The 17,864-nt window shown below is 47.5% G+C and overlaps 1 pseudogene; it reads right to left on the reverse strand.

Moving 5' to 3' along the window:
- Nucleotides 1-11,519: 11,519 nt before the first annotated feature.
- On the reverse strand, nt 11,520-14,662 carry LOC114510735 (annotated as a pseudogene).
- Between the last annotated feature and the right edge of the window lie 3,202 nt (nt 14,663-17,864).

Consider the following 17,864-nt stretch of genomic DNA (forward strand, 5'->3'; position numbering starts at 1 on the left):
TTGGGGCCGGTAGCGGCAGGGGGCTTGGGGGACAGAACACCGGGCAGTGGTTCAGAGGAGGAGGAAGGGGCGTGGCCCAGTCAAGCAGGAATCTGGGGTCTGGGCCTGGGGTGCTGGGACACGCTTTCTCCAGGTCGTGTGCTGCCACTGGATCCCCTCCCTCCTGCTCTGCAGAGGACGTTCCCCCCCAACGCCGCACTCACCGCTCCAGGTCTGGGCCAGGGCCAGGGCCCCGGAGAGCAGCAGGAGCAGGATTTGGTGTCCCATGACCCAGACCCTGAGCTTCTGGGGAGGAGTTCTGGTCACTGCACCCACTATGAAGCTGATGGCTTGTTTAAATGATTGGACATCTGGTGGCAGTGAAACCAGGGCAGGGGCAGGGTCCAGCCTGGGGACCTGGAGCTTTGTCCTGACCCCTCCTCCAGCCGGAACCTCTCTGCCCCTCCCTGAACAGTGGCCATCTGGTGTAGCCAAGCCTTGTAAACAGACAGAAGAGATAGTTAGGGGCACTCATTTAACTATTTATGTTCCTCATTCCCTTGACTTCACTGACCTCTCATCACACTCAACACGTCTCTGTCTGTCCTCTGGCTTCTCAGGAAGTGTCCTGCTGTTTGCACCTGATGTCACTTTAACTTGGTGTGACCACCTTAGCCCTGCACCTGTTACCCTCTTTACACCATGAAGACAGTTGTGTTGTGCTGACTGACCACCTACTGGTTCCTAGGAATGATTTACAGGAAACTCCTACTGATGCTGCTGCTTTAATTTGGTTACAGAAGGATCTTATCTGATGGATGAACAGGGACATCACTGAGAGGGACATGCAGTAACTTCTGTGGTGGATGTAATCGAGAGCTCTCACGGACTGGAAATGAAATCTTCCCAGCACACTGAACTCACTGCTCTAACTCGGGCAGTGGGGAGGCCTCCTCACTTCCCCAGGGCAGTCCACAAAGAAATGGAAAACTGGTTGCAGATTTATTAGATGCCACACAGGACCCAAGACAATGGGCCTTTATCAAAATTCCGTGGCATTCTAGAGCTGCCACCATGGAAGGGAAAGAAAGTCATTTTGCTGACAGTGAAACTGGATAGGCAGCATTAAACAGAAAAATTATCCAGACCCAAGAATGTTCCCTCCTTTCTACTAAATCAATAAAAATTATCTTTTATGGTTTAGACAGACAGCTAAGGAGAAAGAAAAGAGAATATGGCAACAAAAAAGGGGAAACCTTGACCCAGACAGAGGGATGTGGGTTTGATCCAAGCAGAACCTATCTTACCTGCAGGGGCCTAACTCCCTGCACTTGAACCTGTACATGAGCCACCACACTGGGGTCCTGAGAAGGTGATTTCATGGAGGGAACAATGTCACTGGAGACCTTCTGCTGCTGTAGCTCATGAGGAGGACAGCAGATGTCCTATCTGTCCAAAGTGCAGCCCAGGGACCCACTCCCTGGGTCCCAAGGACATCTCCCACTCCTGTGGGTCCACGTGAGGTTTGGCAATTGCATTTCATGCAAATCTCACTGTTTCAGGGACACAAATGTACATGAGTGATGACTTGTGTGTTTCCTCACTGGGTTGAGGTGTTGCCTTGCAGGAGATTGACAGCCTTAACGACTGGCAATTCTTGTTAGAAAGAATAACTCCCCATTGGGGAATTTCTTCTGAGTGACATTGTGCCTGAGGACTCATTTCACTGGGTGACTCACAAGATCCATGTGGATGGAAACTTTGGCCCCTTTTGCAGCACTTTCACTGTGCCCCTCACTCCCGCCCTCTGGACTGGGGGACGCACCAATGGGACCATCAAAATTCAACTGGACAGAACTTCAGAAGCCTTTACTCTGCCCTGGACAGAAGCTCTCCCTAGAGTGCAACTCAACCCGAGAGCCACGCCCTTTGGTGAACATGAACCTTCTCCTTCGGGATTGGTCACTGGCCTCCCTGTACATCTGGATGAAAGGGGATGTGGACCAATTTTGCTGAAAGGAGACCTTCTACATCACTGTCAGGGGCTTATTAACCACCTTAAAAACACTGATAAATTAGTAACCAATTCATTTCACACTGTGCTCCTGGAGACACAGATTTCAAAGATCATGGCTTACAACTAGGATATTCAGCCTGTTGGAAGAGACATCAAACAAAGGACTCTCTCCAACCTCATTGGAGGGACCTTACCAGGTACTACTAACTAACCCATGTGCAGCCCAACTCAGAGGAGTTAACACCTGGGGTCACGTTTCTCATTTAAAAAGGCACCTGATAGTTCATGGAGATCTGCCCCTTCCCTGACACTTGCCTCCATCCACAGCGGAGATCAAGGACCTTTCAAGGACGAGAAGCCACCAACCAGGCAGGCAGACAGCTGTCCCAGCACAGCAGTGGGGGCTGCAGGCTCACAAATTGATGCTGCTGTTGATGGAATGCACATAAGATGATTTTATATCACTAGTATCCTCCTCATGGCTTACAGATGGAGACAGTACCTGTCTCCCCAGAACCCTCTCCCTTAATAGATATGAAACATTTAGCTTATGTATGTACTATTCTTTCCCACCTACTAGACAATGATATTCTAATTAATAGTTATGGTAATGAAGTTAATGCTTTGTTGGCCACACATTGGGCTTCTCCTACTATTGATACACACTTTGGAACTTTTTTCCTGAATATATCTATTATAAAGGACCCATCTAGGGGAAATTCCCCCAAGACACGTCCCTGATAATTCCACTGGTGGAATCACACATGGACCCACCTAGGTGAGTGTTGTATAGTTACAGCAATGGACAATGAAGAGCTAACAGAAACACCTGCATGTGGTGAGAAGGCTGGCAGTGACTGACTTTCTCTGTCACAGTGTGTCTGGTCCTCGGACTCACCAGCCCTGTGCCTGTGGCCGCATGTCTGTGAAACAAGAAAAAAATCAACGGCTCCCCATTTCAAAAATTATTGTTATTACATGGGGCAGATATGTCTGTAAATACCCCACTCTCTTGTGACCTGGATGCTTGTGGGAAGCCCTATGGAATATTCAAAATCTAGCTGCATTTGGGAGTAATAACCTCTACTCATTTAACTATGGATGGAGAAGTCAACATTTCTGGGTCCATTCAGTGTACCTTCAGCTGCTCCCTGGCCATGAGTACCCAATGGCAACAACATCCCTGGTGGATCCAACCCCACCCACCCTCTAAAAGGAAATAAAAGGGGGTACTTGGAGGATTAGGGCTGGACTTGGTATTGGGGCTGGACTTGGAGGAAAAGGTACAGGGAAGAAGAAGCATAATTGGTAGGCATAAAATACATGGGGAGAGGTAAAAAATGATATAGGAAACAAAATTCAAAGAACTTATATGTACAACCCATGGACATGAACTAACGGGGAGGGAATGCTGGAAGGTTAGGGGGCACAGGCCAGACGGGGATAAAAGGGGAAAATTGGGACAACTGTAATAGCATAATCAATAAAATATACTTAAAAAATCCAGTGTCCTGGGAAATTGAACTTAACCCTCCTATGAGGTCATTTCTATGGAAACTAAGTGGCCAGAAGAAAAATTAGAGCTTCTGGATAATGAAATAATAGTACGTCATAGTTCATCTGACCAAACATAGCACACAAGGTAGAAAGGACAGTGGACCAGGAGGAAGACATTATTAAGTTAATAAAACTTCTGATGATACATGCACAGGGTTTTGGTGGCTGGGACACCAGTTCCCCTCAGATGCTCCCTTGTCTAGTACTAGACGTTTTGTGTTCCTGGTCGGTGTTGCAGGTTTAGTGCAGTTACTGCTGTCCCTGGTGTGTAAATGTTGCACTAGATACAGAAAACACGACTTATGACCAGCTGCAAAAAGACTCAGGTCACAGCAGCTGAAAAACTGGAAAAGATCCAGAACATTCACAAACAAGGACGCGAAGGCTCTGACTGCCTCCCATTCCCCCACCTTCTCTGAATAATAACAGTTGGACCTTCAGTTCCATCTGGGGTTACAGTCTGGCCCTGTTCCCAGGTTTCTGCCCTATTCAGCCAGACAGACCTGACTCTGAGACGGCCCAGGAGTGAGCCTTCCCAGCACCATGGGGCCTCCTACCCACCCAAAGGCTTGGTCAGCAATGCGTGCTTTGATTGGTTTATGACCAAAAGAGGGGCATGTGGAAGGGAAGGGGCCACATAGTAACCCGAGAAGCTCAGGGGAGGCCTGTGTGGCAGCCTTACACTCAGAGACCTAAGGAAACCTCTCTGGTCATCCAGAGTGACCCGGGGATGGTCTCCCTGTGGATTCTAGTCCCACAGCTCTCCCTGCTCACACCTCAGGTCTGTTAAGTGGCTTTTCCTGAAATAAAATGAGCCCCCAATAACCCACATATAAGTCCTTTTATTTTTAAATTACAAAATGTGGGTTCCATTATTTGCTGCAGGAATCACTCAGGGGTATCATTGCAGAGAGCGAGCATTCCAAGGTTTTCATGATGTTGAACTGAGAGCCACTTTCTCATCTTCCGCCTGACTTTCCCCCACAGGAAGGAACACATCATGTACCCTCCACCCTCATATGATGATGTGTGAACTACCTTTCCTCACCCAGAAGGAGAAAACATTGAAATGTGCATTTTAGTCATTTCCCCCAGCCTGGGCCCTCTCTCACCACTGAATTGTGTGGATCCAAACCTGGCAGAGACCAAGATGGCTTGTGGGCTTGTCTGAAAATCCTCAAATTTCTCCTGAAAGTTACTGTCAGAATGTGGGGCATGAAGTCCAAGTCATCACTTTTTTTAACAAAATATTTCTGGCCTTTTTCTTCTTTTTATTTATTTTTTCCATCAGCATATATCCCTCTCACACAATCTCGCACCTCCAACCACCCACCTTGCCCCCCATAATCACCACGCTGTTCTCTGGGTCCATGAGTTTAATGTTTTTGCCTTTAATTGCAGTTGACAGTCTATATATCATAATAAACTTTTTGTTAAGTGAAGTCACAGGGGTGTCCCCATTCAATGAGAGAGACAGAAGCATGAGTGACACACACAGTAACCACACGGGAGGGTGACGATGTCCCCGCAGAAACTCCTGAGGGGACAGCACCTCCTGCAGGGGGATTTGAGACAGGACCCAGTGTGTGTGTGGATCGCCGAAGGGCAGACACTTCTCTGTGTAGGCGTCTGTGTGTGAGCTGCACTTCTCTGGTAGATTAAGAAGTCTTTTTATTGTTTTCCTGTAGGTGGCGCTGAAACATAAGGGTTTTTGTCTTTTGTGGGTTTTTTGTTTTGTTTTGTTTTTTAGTTCCCTTACACCACCCAGGTTTTTTCACTGTCTGCAAGGATGGTGGGAAATGGCTCCTGATCCCTGCAAAGGTGAGTGTCTCCTCTGTGTTCCGGTCACCTTGGTTTCAGGGCACTAAGCCAATGGGGGAATTTGTGGGGGATGGGGTTTCAAATGCATGAAATCACAGTGCTGCCCCCTGCAGACAGACGCTGCAGGCAGCCCAGCTGCTGGGGTCGGGGGCTGGAGGGGTGAGCTGGGGGCAGCTGGCCACTGCCTTTAATGGCTTTGTTCTAGAAGTGGTGACCTGCGGATCTCTGCAGCCTCCCCTCTGTATCTGCACTTGACCTTGGCATTAACAGCAGAAAGCGCCTGTCCCTCATGGAAAAAAATGTTTCTGTGCTATGCTTCCCAGGCTTGCAGACAATGTGCTCTGCAACCCCAAAGCACTGCTACAGCTTCTTTGCCTGCTGCGTGCTCTGAGAGGGGGAGAGGGAGCGAGCACTGGAGGAACGAGGGAAGACAAGGCCTGGGAGAGTGATGGCTGGCGGGGGGGGGGGGGGGCGGCCAGGCTCCGTGGCTTTGTTTCTCTGTCTGGGAGGTGGAAGGCCAGACAACCGTGGCCACACCCTGTACTTCATCCCTGCCCGGGTCTCAAAGCTCAGCCACAGCTCCTACCGACCCTCCTGCAGGAATGCTCAACCTCTGCTCCTCCCAGCTGAAGGGATTGGCCTTGACAGCCCCAGTCCTCCCCTCCTCAGTCTGAGACCCCTGGAGAGACCGAACTGTGAGCTGTGGGTGTGTGTTCAGCACCATCTGAGCTCTTCTCTCTTCCCACCTTCAGACGTGAGTGAATCTCTCAGACTCGTGTGAGCATCGAGCTGGGGACTTTCTGTCGACTTATAGCTGTTCATATTGTTGGAACTTCAAGGGGAGAGACCAAGGAAGCCTCTTATACTGCCACTCCTGTGATTGCACTCCACGTTTGCAAATCTATGGCCCTGTCTGTTTTAAAAGTTAGGCTTTTTAAGATTCCACATAGGAGTGAGAACATAGAGCATTTGTCTCTCTCAGTCTGATTTATTATTTCACTTGGCATAATGACCTCGTTGCCTAACCGAGTTGTGGCAAAAGACACAACGCCCTTCTTGCTCTGGCAGAGCAATACCGTGCCGCCTCTGCACTGCACCCTTCCTCACCCATTCACCCGCGGAAGGACGCAGAGACTGCTGTCCCTGCTCTCTGGTGGGTCTGACGCTGCAACGCGCACAGGGATGTGAATGTACCTCTGCCTGAGACAGGCCTTTCCAGACCCTCTGCCAAGGAAGCGCACACTGACTCTGGTGCAAGAAAAACGTCAGGAAGACCCTGAGGTGGGTGACTCTGCTGAGTAAAGAAGGTTGAGGTGGGAGAGCGGTAGTGTGGTTTCAATGCTGGTTTTCTACATCAAAGGGCAGTGGGTTGTGCTATGACCTAGCGTCTGTGTTGAAGGAAACCACAGCCTGGGCTTCAGATGCGCACACACTGCTCTCCCCTGGGTGAAAACACACTGATAATGAGAACAATTCAGAACAACTGGTGGTAAACCCAATACAGCGAAGTGTTAACAGTTGTCGTACCTGGGCAAGGGAGGAGATTATGTATATTTGATATGATGATTTTTTTTTTCTTTTTTTAAAAAGATTTAATTTATTTATTTTTAGAGAGGGAAGAGAGAGAGAGAGAGAAACATCAATGTGCGGTTGCTGGGGGTCATGGCCTACAACCCAGGCATGTGCCCTGACTGGGAATCGAACCTGCGATACTTTGGTTCATAGCCTGCGCTCAATCCACTGAGCTACACCAGCCAGGGAGAAATGATGATTTCAAATCAAGAATTTTAAAAGTAAAAGTCATTTGTGGTCATTGAATTGTTTCCTTTTTAAGATGTTTCATTGGTGCTAAATAGATTTTTTATTGGTCACATTTTACTGTCTTTTAAAATAAAAGGAGTTTGTCCAGTTTTGTAAAAGAAACAGCAGGTGAAATAAAGGTAATTTTATGTAAATAAACAGGGAACAAATCAACTAGAGAAATCCTGCACTCAAAGAAAGCTAAAGATCGTTCTTTGTAGTATATAGGAATAGCACATTTACATGAAAAATAATAATTTACAGAATCAGCCATTCTGGGGATACATTGGTAATGTATGCTTCTATACCATTTCTTATTTTCTGGAAGAGCTCACTAGCTCATGATGACAAAAATAATATTTCTTGTGGGTAATAACAGAATAAAAACACATGAAATCAATTTCCCAATGCATCTGAGGAGGTATACAGAAATACACTGAGGTAGAATTCTTACATATTCTTTGAAATGGTCAACAGCAGTTCTAATTAGACTATAATACTTTAGAAATGCATTTCATAATGGCTACAACAACCACTGAAAAAAGATATAATTTAACATGAATAGCATATAAAATATTAAAAATACCAGACTGCTGCCAAAGAAAAAGATAAAGAAAAAACCAAATAGCAGGGAAAAAAAAAACAAAGTCCCCACTTCTATTTTTCACTGATAAACTAAAAATTCTATTGACAAGTCTATAAATGTCAGCTTTAGGGCACTTTAATAGCACTTCATCCATTCAATCAACAAACTTCACAGAGGGTCAGGTGTAAAAAAAAACAAAAAGAAAAACAAAACACAAACAAAAACCCCTTCAACCCTGGCCCTGTGGCTCAGTTCACTGGAGCATCCTCCCTACAGTAAAGGTTGTGGGTCAGGGACTCAGACAAGGCACCTACCTCAGTTGTGGGTGTGGTCCTCCATCCAGGAACAGGTGACAGGCAACTGGGTGGATCAATCTTCCTCCCTCCCTCCCTCCCTCCCTGCCACCCTCCCTTCCCATCTCTCTAGAATCAGTAAATATATCCTCGGTTGAGAATTAAAAAAAAAATCTTCACATGTGGACAGTAGCATCTCCATGGAACAACCCTTATTTTACATGTAACATGCCAGCATATGGGAGAAATATGAAAAAACACCTCACAAAGTAATATAGAAAGCACTGCTCCATTTCCTAGGATTGTCTTCATCGAGGGGATAAAATCTGCATCATTTTTTGGACAGGTATTGCCCACATTCACGTTGAAAAGAAATTTCTGGAAACACTTCAGTGTTCCTAAAGGAAGGAAATTCTCTTCAACAGCTGCCCTGGTCAGTGGGGAAACATAATTTCCTATAATTTTATGCATCTTTATCAAGCTCATAATGTTCTGGATTGACTTGAAGATCTTCCAATGAAGCACCCATTTCAAACTGAGCTTCTAAGATCATTATGGATTTTATCTAAGAAATGGTACTGAGTACATAGTTACTGAGTAAAGTAATTACTTTTGAAGTTGGCTTCATATTCAGCATCTCAACTGTGGTTTCCACACCACAAGAGCACCTCCAGGTCTAGGAACCTGAGGACCAGCAGGGAGGGACTGATACTGAGGAAACAGGAAACCAATAACCGAGCTGCCTGCAACAAGCACAGATGAGAGTCTAAAAAGGCAGTGATGTGAGTGTAAAAGTGGACTTGAGCACATTAGGTGACACAGGTGGCCTCCAGCATCAGCAGGGTGTGGGTGGCTCTGGTCTCTGGAGGGCACTAGTGGCAGCTGAATGTGCTGCAGCCTCTGGTAGTGTCTGTGCAGGTGAAGCACCATGGAGATGCTGGCCCAGACCACAAGGACAGTGAATATGACACAGGACATGACAACAGAATGGCAGCCTCAGGCCTGTCTGGTGACCAGGGACAAGCATGGCAAATACTGAGTCACCCCTCACAAACAGCAGCAGTGGGCAGGAGCAGAAGAAGTGCCCCCTGTTCCCTGGGTGGAGCTGACTTAGAGTCTCATTGTCACAGCGGTGCAGGGACATCTGTGCCAGGGGCTCCAGTCATGGTGTTTCCTGCTGGGCAAATTCATTTAGCTCCTCCTTTTGTCAGAGCTTGTCCCCAATGTTATCCTTGTGACCCAGGCTGGTCTGCCTGTGGGTTCCCCACAGCTCTTGCTGCTCATGGCCTCAGGTCTGTTCTATGGCTTCTCCTGAAAAAAAAAAAAGAGCTTCCATACCTCACATATAAACTCTCTTTGTTCAAATTAGAAAACTTTGGGTTCCATTATTTGTTCCAGATTCACTCAGGGGGATAATCACAGAGAATAAGCATTCTGAGACTTTCATTATATTGAACTGAGAGCCACATTCTAAATCTTCTACTTGACTTTACCCCATGGTAGAGAAAACAGTATGTACCTTCCACCCTCGTATGACAATATGTGAACTACCTTTGCATCCCCAGTTGTGGAGAAAAACATTTATATGGGGATTTAAGTCCTTTCCCCTAGCTCATCACTTAATTGTGTGATTAAAAATGTGGCTTGTGGGCTTCTTACAAAATACTCAAATTTCTCCCCCCAAAATGCTGTCAGGATATTGGGCATGATGTCCAAGTTAGCACCTTTTAAATTTATATATATTTTTTATTTTTCAAAACAGTTGAAATATAGAATTTATTAGTTCCATCTGTAAAGCATAGTGATTAAACATTTATATAGCTTATTAATTAATCTCCCTGATAAATCTAGAACACATCTCACACCATATGTGATTATGACAACATTATTGGCTATGTTCTCTAAGCTGTACTTAGACACAGGACAACCATCATATTTTTGCTGACTTAGGTGGAACTTATGAGAGGGGCTAGGCAGGGTGAGTGTAGAAGTGGCGAAGAGCACAGCAGGACAATCTCAGAATATCTCCCCATAAATTGCTAATGAATGACAAACACCAAATGGTGAATCTGTGATGGGGAAACATGGCTGTCACCAGACTAGGGAGTCACCAGAATGAATGTCCCCACTGTCAGGATAGGAGGGTGCAGTGTCCAGTCCTGGTTCTTTCCTTTTCCAGAGTCCTGATTCCATTTATAGTCTCATCCACATTTATGGTTTTAAATGTCATTTTTGTAGCATCACCTCCACATCTATGTCTTGAGCTCAGACATTTCTCCTCAAGGTCCCCACACTCATCTGTCCAACCTGACACCTCACTGGTGTTTCTAACACACATCTCACCTTGACCTTCTTTCCAGCTGAAAGCTTGAAATGCCCACTCCTCCCCCACACTCACTCTTGCCAGTGTCTTCCCCATCTCTGCTGACATAACCCCATCCTTCTGCTGGCACAGTACAAATGTGGGGTGCTTTCCTTGACTCCTCTCCCACACCCCAGATTGAATCCTTAGGAAGTGCTGTGAAATCCATCTTCCAAATGCATTCAGTGTTCAGTCCCTTCCCACTGTTTCCATCACTCACAGCCCCATCAGAACACCCAGCACCTGCAGCCTGGAACCCTGGGAGCTTCCCCACACCTTTCCCTCCTGCCTCGTTGGTCCATTATCTCCTGATTCTCTTCTCAGCCCAGCAGCCAGACTGACCCTGTGTCTTGAGGGTTCTTGCGTGGGGAGGAGCTCTCAGAGGAAGCCACTAGGGACATGGGCTCCTAGGCCATGACCTTCCAGGACTCAGCATCCATGGAATGAGGACAGTATCTGCAGTGGATTAAGGACAGTGGACACTGGAACAGTTCCTGCTTTATCAGGTGTTCCTGACAAAATCAGGTGTTCTTCATTTTTGAATTGGTCAGCTCACTGCACCCCACATGGACACCCCTGAGGACTACAAGAGTGGGTCCTTCAAGCTTGGGGTGACTCCTAGGCAACAAAGCCACAATTGGTTAGCATCAGGAGACTCAACCATCAAAGTCAGAAGCTCCAAAAGGTATATTCAGATGTGTGGGAAGAAACCCTGAATAGTGCACGGAGCACAGGTGGTCACAGGAACATCATTGGAGAGCTCTGTGGTCCCCTTGTCACGTGGCACACAGTCTGTCCCTACCAGCTTGTCTCCACACCTCATGGTAAGTTGATGAACTTAAAGTGACTAGAACAGCTTAACAAATGGGCTGAAGGTGTAGATAGAATAACCACTAGTGGAAACCATACAACTTAGCATTTTTAATCTAAATCACTTCTGTTTAGTTTATATATATAAATATACAGCCAATTTTAATATAATGTAGGCATGTTCAGATGCTGGTTGCAGAAACAGCAGTCAAGCATCCTTAATATTCCAAGGGGAGGCTGCAATGACTATTTAAGCAGCAGGTGCCATAGAAAGCAGCTCTGTCACGCTGGGGAAGAAAGTTGTCACGAACAAATTCAGGTCAGTCTCGGAAGTGTCACATTCTCCCACAGCCCACCTCATGCTCAGAATGTCCCACCTGAGAATCCTGAAAACCCAGTTTGTCTCTCAGTCCCAACCCCCCCAATTCCTGCATTCAGGGTCTCACCATTAGGAGCTGTGATAGACGCATCAGAGCCCTGGGCACTGTCACTGCCTGGGGAAGACACAACAGCAGAGTTAGGGGTGGGGGAGCCCCCATCACAGACTCCACACTACACTCTCCCAAGAGTCCCAGTCGTCACCTCCCCAACATCCAGACTTACACGGAGCCTTAGTGTAGCTCTCTCTGCCTCTGCCTGTGGGAAGAAAATGTTCTGTGAGAAGTTAGGGGGAAGACTGGGTCCCGTGACCCTAACAGAGCCCCATACTCTGAAGCACAGGGAAGGTTCCAGAACTGTGCACTCCCAGGGTAGAATCAGGAAATATAGGGACAGTACATGTGTGAAGACTGGACCTACCACCACTCTGAACATCTGTCCTCAGCAGGGTCCTTTCCCTCTGGACTCTGACAAATGGGAATCAGTCCCCATCACTAGAATCATCAGGTGATAAATGTGCCCCTCACTTTCCCATGGGCCTCACCAAAGAGTCAGTGTTAGGAAACAGGCCCCAGATAAACAAGCACCAAAGTGGGGACACGGTGCCCATTAAGAAGGCAGAGCACACTTCCACCTGGGCTTGACCCCGAGGGGGACAGGAAACTTGGCCTCACCCCTTGCCCACCTGAACTCTTCCTCCTCCACAGCACAGCTCCACTGACCACAGCTCCAAGGAGACCCAGGGTAGCAGAGATGCCCACAATGCTGATGGTGGTCTGAAGAGGGGGCTCTGTGAGAGGAAGGTGAGAGTCAGGGTCAGGCCTGCATCCTGACCCTGCTCAGGGACACCCTGAGGAGAGGCTCTGTGCCCATGCCCCCTTCTCACCCCATCTCAGGATCCGGGGCTCGGGCAGCCCCTGGTGCTGCACATGGCACGTGTATCTCTGCTCCTCTCCAGGGGGCATTGCCACAGCTGTCCACTTCTGGAAGTTTCCATCCCTTCAGGCCTAGTCTCCACAAGCTCCATGTCCTGGGTCAGGTCCTCCCCATCACGCTGCCAGGTCAGGGTGATGTCTGCAGGATAGAAGCCCAGGGCCCAGCACCTCAGGGTGACTTCATGGTCAGAGATGGGGTGGTGGGTCAAGTGTGTCTTTGGAGGGTCTGACGGGAGGAATTCAGGAATTTTGCATAGTCAGGGGACACTCCAGCAGTGTTCTTGTGACCACCCTGAGAGTGGACAGGACAGTGGGGTGGGGGAAGGGAGAGCAACACCCAGACACCAGCCTGGACAGAACCATCTGGGTTAATCTCCTATTTCTTGGAAAGTTCCTGAATCAGTGCAAGAACCTGGTGTAGGAGTGTCCAGGTCTCTAAGGGGAGACACAGACTCAGGTGGAGGCTAAATGACTAAAAAAAACAGGAGTCAGGCATCCAGAAAGGGTCTCAGTGGGAGAACCAGGGAGAGTGTCCTGGTGCACCAGGTGCTGCAGGGTGTGAGGGAACCCCTGTGGGGTGTTTCAGGGAGAGGCTGGGTTCCTTACTGTCCTTTAGAGAAAGCTGGGACCACAGGTGAGTCACAGAATAAGGACACCTGGGGGACTCTTCCCTTTCCTGAGCAGGAGGGACATTCTGACACTTCCCCATTTTTCTCCTGTCCTTGTAGGAAGCTGCCCCAGCCCACAGATCCCCTCCTCCGGGAGGCCCACGCCCTGGTACCTGTTCGGAGCAGGATCTCCTTTTCGTTTTCTAGGAACAGGCGGAGCCAACACATGCACAGGTCCCCTAGGACTCCCCGCCATCCCTCTGCCGCAGGGAGCTCCACTAACTGGCGCCAGGTGATCCGGGCCGCTGTGTCGGTTGGGGTCCAGGAGTCCAGGTTCTTGTTCAGGACGATGAAGTCGGTGCCGTGGTAGGCGAGCTGAGTGTACCCACGGAGGAAGCGCCCGTCCGAGCTCACGACGCAGCCCCTCATTTCCTGGAGGGTGTGAGCCCCTGACCCCCGCCCCGGCGTCAGGTCCCTCCACTTATTCCCACCCGGAGCAGGAGTCTGCCTGCCCGGGATCGGACTAGTGAGGACCCGACTCGACTCGCGGTGTTGAACCCAAACTGAGAATTCAAACGGGTTAAAGTCTCTATGGATTCCTTCTGGGTTGGATGTCGCGCGCCCCCTGCAGCCACCAGGTGAAGCTCGGACCTGGATAGTCGGGGCGACCCCGGGCTTTTGGTGGGGATGAGGGTCGGTCAGTATTTGCGTGCACGTGGCTCACCGTCCTCGCTCTGGTTGTAGTAGGCGCGCAGGTTGTTCACGTTCCCTCCGTACATCTTTTCGTAGTTTTTGCCAAAATTGTGGATGCTCCTGCTCCACCCACGGCACCCACGGCTCCAGCCTCTGCCTGGCGGCGTCGCTGTCAACCGCACGATCACCGTGTGGTCCACGTAGCCCATGACTTGGAACTGAGACTTCCCGCGGCCGGGTCCGGACACGGAGCTGGTGAAAATTCTCAGGCTGTGGGGCCCTGGGGGCGGGAAGGACACTCACTGGTCCTGGGTCCTTGGCTGTGGGGCGGTTAAGGGCACTAGTCCCGGGAAAGGAAAGAGGGTGGGTGGTGAGTGGCGGGGGAAGGGGGGCCGAGGCGGGAGTTGGGGGTCTGCGATCTGAATCGCGGGGGCTGGAGGCGCGCTTTCCCCGGGTCCTGTGTCCCCGCCTGGTCCCCTGGCTACTGCCCCGCAGAGGCGGTTCCCTCCCGACCCTGCGCTCACGAGCCCAGGTCTCGGTCAGGGCCAGGGCCCCAGAGAGCAGCAAGAGGAGGAGTGGGGGACCCAGGACTCTCCCTGACCATCTAGGGAGAATGAGTTCTGGTGGTCGGTGAGGACATTATTCACAGAACCACGGTGACACTGATTGGCTGCTCTAACGTTCGGACATCCAATGGGAGTGAGAACTGCGGAAGCGTCATGTGTATACGGATGGTAGGACCTGACCTAGGTTGTAAGAAGGAGAAGTGAAACCCGGAGGAGAAGGGGACTCCTCAGTCCTGTGAGTACCCCCCTCACCCCATCTCGGTCCTCCAGGTCTCATGCTAAGACCCTGCAGCCAGGTCTGGGGAGCCGGGATTTTGCACTGAGCCCCCTCCTACACGGAGAAGTCTCTGTCCCTCTGTCTCCCTGAGTCCCGGCCCACGGGCTGTTTTAGTCATGGCATCTCAAGCATTTTGGTTTCAGAACATCTATACTGCCTTACAAAATAGGGAGGACGGCCAAAATAATTGTGTTTGTGTGCGTTATAGCTGTCAGTATTACCATAAGGAAAAAACAGTTGAACACAATTATTTAGAATAACTTCAACAACCTATGACATGTTAACAGAAATAATATTTTTTATAAAAAAATAACTATTCCCCTAATAAAAAGTAGTGAGAAGAGTGGGTCTGCTTACATGTTACATTTTTGCAAGTCTCAGAGCTTGTTTGTATCATTAGAAGACGGATGAATTTTCATATTTGCTGCTGTGTTTCATTTGCTGCTGTGTTACTGTTTTGGTTTGTGTATGTGAAAGATACACAGCTTCATACAAATATGTAGGAGGACCGTTTAAATAACCTTCACAGATAGTGTGGATAGTCATCTTGGATTGTACACTAAAGCTACACAAGTGGTAGTTTCTGAAAAACTCTTTGCAAAATGGAACCTGAAAGAAATTCATTGAGTGTTTCCTATTCTGTTACATTACTTGAGTGGCTCTTGTACTCATGCAGGATTATTTGAAGCTAATGCATTGTTTCACTAAGTGATAGAGATCTCCCAGTGTTGGTGCATTTAATGACATATCATCAAAAATCACATTTGTTAACATTACCACAGATCACCGTGGAAACAGTTTTCAGCTCTGGGAAGCTGTCTGGCTGCCGAGGTGAGACACACATTTGCCAGAATCCTGGTTTTCCCTTGAGAGCTTCCATTCCACCCAGACAAAAAGTGCTGTCAGGTGTCAACTGCCCCTTGACTCTCCTTGAGGGACAAGCTCACATTCATGTGAGAGAGTGTTCGCCTGTTCACCACACCTCAGTCATCACAACTTCTGTGTCTCTCATTCTCTTAAGTGAACTTGTTGTTCTGTTAAGAAGAGGCTGACTCAGCCCTCACAGGTCACTTTCCTGGGCTCATGGTACTTGGGAATGAATGTAGCAGAAGTGTGTTTGTGCACTTTCCTGGTCATCATAGGAGATAGTTTATTTTTATTCTCCATTTTCATTAGGGAAAGTTAAGAAATTAATCCATTTGTGTAATTAATTTTGTATATATCTTCTCTTTAATATTTTTATTTTAAATTACAGTTGGTCTACAATATTATATTACTTTCTCATGTGCAACTCTGCAATTAGACACTTATATAACTAATAAAGTGATACCACCAATAAATCCAGTACCCACCTGATACCATCCATAGTTATTACAATATTATTGACTATTCCCTGTGCTGCACTTTACTTCTGGTAAGTGTTCTGTAATGACCACTGTGTCCTTCTTAATCCCTTCTCCTTTTTCACCCAGTCCCCCAAACTCTCTCCCATCTGACAACTGTCACTCTGTCCCCTGTGTCTATGAGTCTATTTCTGTTCTGCTTGATTACCTTATTTTTTAGATTCCACATATAAGTGCAGTCATCTGGCATTTGTCCTTCTCTGTCTGACCTGTTTCACTCAGCACCATACCCTTCATCATGTTGTTGCCAATGGAGAGACTTCATTCTTTTTGTGTGTGTGGCTGAGTCAGATTTTGTTGTGCATGTGCACCACTTCTCTATCTCACCATGTGTGGATGGACACTGAGGCTGCTTCCCTGTCTGGCTTTGTAAATAATGCTGCAATTCACATAGGTATGTGTGTGTTGCATCTTTTTGGTTTAATGATTTGGATTTTTCAGATAAGTACCCAGAAGTGCAATTGCTGGGTCCATCTCTGTGTCTTGTTATATAGCCTTTGTTTTCAAGTCTACCTGTCTGGTATAAGTATCGTTACCCCAGCTTTTTTGTGGGGGTTTAGTTGTTTCCATTTTCATGAAATGTCTTTTTTCATCTTTTTACTTTCAGTCAGTGTGTCTTTGTATCTGAATTGAGTCTCTTGTAGGCAGCATAAGTGAGGGTCTTGTTCTCTTAACTTATTCAGCTACCACATGTCTTTTGATTGGAGCAATTTATTTTCACTGAAAGTGATTTTGATTGATATGTATTTGTTGCCACTATATAATTCATATATTATTTCTTCCTTTCCCTCCCCCTCCTCCTCCTTCACAGTTTAACATGACTTGTAATACTTGTTTGGTGGTCATAAACTTTAACTTTTTTTTTGTATGGGAACTCTTCATCTGAACCTCAATTCTAAATGGTAATCTTGCTGGGTGGACAAATCTTGGTGTAGGCCCTTGCTTTTCATAACTTTGGATATTGTTTGCCAACTTCATTTGGCCTGAAAAATTTTTCTTCAGAAATCAGCTGATAATCTTGTGGGAAACTCCCTTTTAGGTAACTGCCTACGTTCCTCTTGGTGGTTTAGAATGCTCTCTTTTTCTTTAACCTTTGGCATTTTGATTATGCTGTGTCTTGTGTGTGGCCTTTTGGGGTTCTTCCTGTTTGGGACTCCGCATTTTCTGGATTTTTATGTCTACTTCCTTCACCAGCTTAGGGAAGTTTTCCACAATTATTTTTAAAAATAGGTTCTCAATTGCATGCTCTTTCTTTTCTCTTTCTGACACCGGCCATATGAATGTTGTTGCCCTTGAAGTTGTCCCAGAGGTTCTTATACTATCCTCATTTCTTAGCATTCTTTTATATTTTTAGTATAAAATTTTTATATTTGGAATTGGCCAGCTGGACTCAGTATAGATGATCCCAATTTTGTTGGCAGCATCCAAAGCGTCATAGTTGAGAGTCAGTCAAACAGATGCCTTCTTCTCCCCATCAGGCCTGATCAGGGTGTTGACCTTCGCCACGTCAATGTCATATGGCTTCTTCACAGCCTGTCTGATTGGTGTTTGTTGGCCTTGACTTCCACAAGGAACACAAGGGGGCTGTTGTCTTCCATATTCCTCATGGCAGAGTCGGTGGTCAGGGGGAACTTGATGATGGCATAGTGGCCAAGCTTGTTTCTCCCGGGGGACATTTAGGCTGCCCTTGGAGCCACAGTTTCCTATGCCTCCAGAGTGGGTGATGTGTGGATCTTCCTTTTTTGTGTGGTTGTGGCTGTGGATGCCTTTTAGCACTGC

This window comes from Phyllostomus discolor, chromosome 12, assembly GCF_004126475.2.
Source record: "Phyllostomus discolor isolate MPI-MPIP mPhyDis1 chromosome 12, mPhyDis1.pri.v3, whole genome shotgun sequence".
Classification (NCBI taxonomy): Eukaryota; Metazoa; Chordata; class Mammalia; order Chiroptera; family Phyllostomidae; genus Phyllostomus; species Phyllostomus discolor.